General features: G+C 41.1%; 1 pseudogene; it reads right to left on the reverse strand.

Annotated features, from left to right (window-relative positions):
* Positions 1-415: 415 nt before the first annotated feature.
* Positions 416-2,773, reverse strand: LOC126031371 (T-complex protein 1 subunit zeta-like; annotated as a pseudogene).
* Between the last annotated feature and the right edge of the window lie 342 nt (positions 2,774-3,115).

Genomic DNA, 3,115 nt, shown 5'->3' on the forward strand with positions numbered 1-3,115 from the left:
TAGATGCAGAATACGGGGCCGGTGAGGTGGCACTAGAGGTAAGGTGTCTGCCTTGCAAGCGCTAGCCAAGGAAGGATCGCGGTTCGATCCCCTGGCGTCCCATATGGTCCCCCAAAGCCAGGGGCAATTTCTGAGCACTTAGTCAGGAGTAACCCCTGAGCATCAAACGGGTGTGGCCCAAAAAAACAAAAACAAACATACAAAAAGAATTAGGTGCAGAATATGATTGGATGAGAGGTGCAGTGCTCACTATCAGTATGCTTTAGTGCCTAAATTTTATTATATATAACTCTGACTTCTTTGGCCACAGAGGTCCTTGGAAATACAGATTGGACACACTAATTTTGCATCTCGGTGCCCTATTATATTAGACTCCATATACAGTGTTCATTATGACAATGCCTTTTTTTTTCAATTAACATTTATTGCACACTCACGCAACCACCACATTCTTAAAATAACAACTTAGCAACATTTCACTTTCAAGGAGTACAAGGATATGAAAACAAATCTGTTGAAATATGTAGGATCTTGAGTGAGAAAAATATGAAGGATAGAGGAAAAGAGGGTTGTGACTTGCCACTTCAGCATAAGTAAAGTTTGGAGATATGAAAAGTAAATTTCACTTGAACTTCTGTACTCCATCATCATGCCTTGACAATAATTTTTAGCTCTGCCACTACGTAGATATTTGCAACTTTTATTACCCTTGCCTCTTTCTAGTCCACCCATTTTCTACCCATTACAACTCAACTTCACTGGGGAGAATTTTAGCACAGCTATTTCAACAAGACAAATTTCAATTGAGCCTGAAGTTTTATTTATAGAATTTATACCAAGAAACAGGAATTCTTTCAAAACCTAATCTTGAGTGTCATTTATATAAACCAAAAATTTAGAATATTTAGTACCAAGGTAACATGCTCATCCGACATGTATATTTTAATCATTGAAGGTAGAACAAAACATCCAGGGTCAATAAGTAAAAGGGCTTGCTTTATGAATATAGCAGTGCAATAAAAAATACTGTAATTATAATCTCAAAACTTCAGTATGATAGGGGCCAAGCGTTCCTTTTTTTCACTTGGGAAAATTCCTTTGATAATCACTTAAGCTTGGATTTTAACTCCATAGTTTTCTTAGAATTCTGTAGTCTTCATTATAAAGATGAAGCTTCAATTCAACCTTTGGGAGAAGACATTCCAGCTCTCATAATTTCATCAACCAGGAAAATGTTTGTGGCAATCACAGTGCAAGAATGAAGAAGTTGTTTCTTTACACAGTAGTTATCCCATATACCCACTTCTGCTGCTACCATTGGTTCACCTGTGCTCAAGTCCACACCCACAAGCTGACCAGATTCTGAATGTTCTGCTTGAACTTTAACTAGTGTTTCCTGAAGGTCAAAACCAGAGTTCTGAGCAAGAACCTTGGGAATAATGAGTAATGTGTCAGCAAATGCCTGAACTCCAAGCTGGGCCCTGCCCTTTCTACTAGGCTTATATTTTATCAGGGCTTCTGCAATTGCCACTTCCACTGCACCCCCACCTGGAACTACACATCCATCATCAATAGCATTTTTAACAGCTCTCAAGCCATCTCTTATTGCATCTTTGATTTGGGTAAGTGTGTGCTTATTTGGTCCTTTGACCAATAATGTCACAGAACGAGGATTATTACATTTTTCAATAAAGGTAAATTTCTCTTCTCCTAATGTATATTCATAGACAAGTCCTGCATGCCCCAAACAGTCAGGATTTAGGTCGTCTAAAGAATTTAGAGCTATCCCACCGCAAGCAAGAGTCAGCCTTTCCATATTTCTCCTCTTAGCTCTGCGCAGAGCTACTATGCCTTCTTTAGCAAGAGCATCTAAGGAAAAGGGATCAATTCCCTTTTGATTAATAACGACAAATCCTTTATTGGAATCACCACAGACTTTCTTTTTCAATTCTATTATTTTTTAACTCTATCTTCAATGAATTTTCTTTCAGCTTTTACTAATTTTTCTCTCTCTTCTGCACTCTTGTAAAAAAAGCCAGAATTCACTTCTGTTTTTTCATATTCTAACGAAACATTGCAGGTGAGAATGTATGCATTTTCTACTCTTTTTTTCATATCAGGATGCCGTGCTCCATGGTCCAAAACAAGACCTCTGATTAAGCTTGTATCAGTTTCAGATTTATGTTACATTTCCATTATCTCAACCATGAAGAGGTCAATAGGTTCATCTTGTTTTTTAATGGCCAAAACAGAGTCCACTACAGCCTCTGTTAAGACATCAGCAAGTTCAGCATGAACTTTAGTACGTAGAGAAGTTCTAGCCACATCTATAAGTGTTTCTCTGTCCATTGGTTTGCTTACTTTGACTTGTTCCGGAAACTGAAGGGCCCTTTCCTTTGCAGCTTCAAACCCTTCTGTTATTATTCTTGGATGAAGGCCTTCAGATATATAAAGATCCGCCTGTTTCAGCAGCTCCCCGATGATTAGGACATTAGAAGTGGTACCATCACCAGTTATGTCATCCTGGGCTGTTGCCACTTTGGCTATTAAGGAGGCTGTTGGATGCTGGATTTGCATTTCGTGAAGCAGCACGTTGCCATCTTTGGTCAGCTTGATATCTCCAGCGCCAGACACAAGCATCTTCATGGTGCCTTTAGACCCCAAGTTGGTCCTCAGGACGTCCTGCAGCCCCCGCGCTGCGCTGATGTTGACCGCCAGCGCCGCGGGCTTGGGCCACCTCGGCCTTCGGGTTGAGGGTCTTCACGGAGGCCATTGCAGAGTCAGAAGCGGAACGGGAGGAGACCTCCACACAGGCGGCTCGGCGTGCAGCGTCTATGACAATGCCTTAATAAAATACTCCAATTTACCTATTTCCTTTCGATTATGTCATCTACTATGACCTAAAGCTTATGACCATGGGCCACACCCAGCAGCTCTCAGGGATTACTCCTGACTCTGCACTCAGAAATCACTCCTGACAGGCTCAGGGGATGCCATTTGGGATGCCAGGAATTGAACCCAGGTCCATCCTGGGTCAGCTGCATGCAAGACAAATGCCTTACTGTTGTGCTATCTCTCAAGCCCTCGGTGAAATCTTATGTATAGAAACAAGTTC

Source organism: Suncus etruscus, chromosome 15 (genome assembly GCF_024139225.1).
Source record: "Suncus etruscus isolate mSunEtr1 chromosome 15, mSunEtr1.pri.cur, whole genome shotgun sequence".
NCBI classification, from domain to species: domain Eukaryota; kingdom Metazoa; phylum Chordata; class Mammalia; order Eulipotyphla; family Soricidae; genus Suncus; species Suncus etruscus.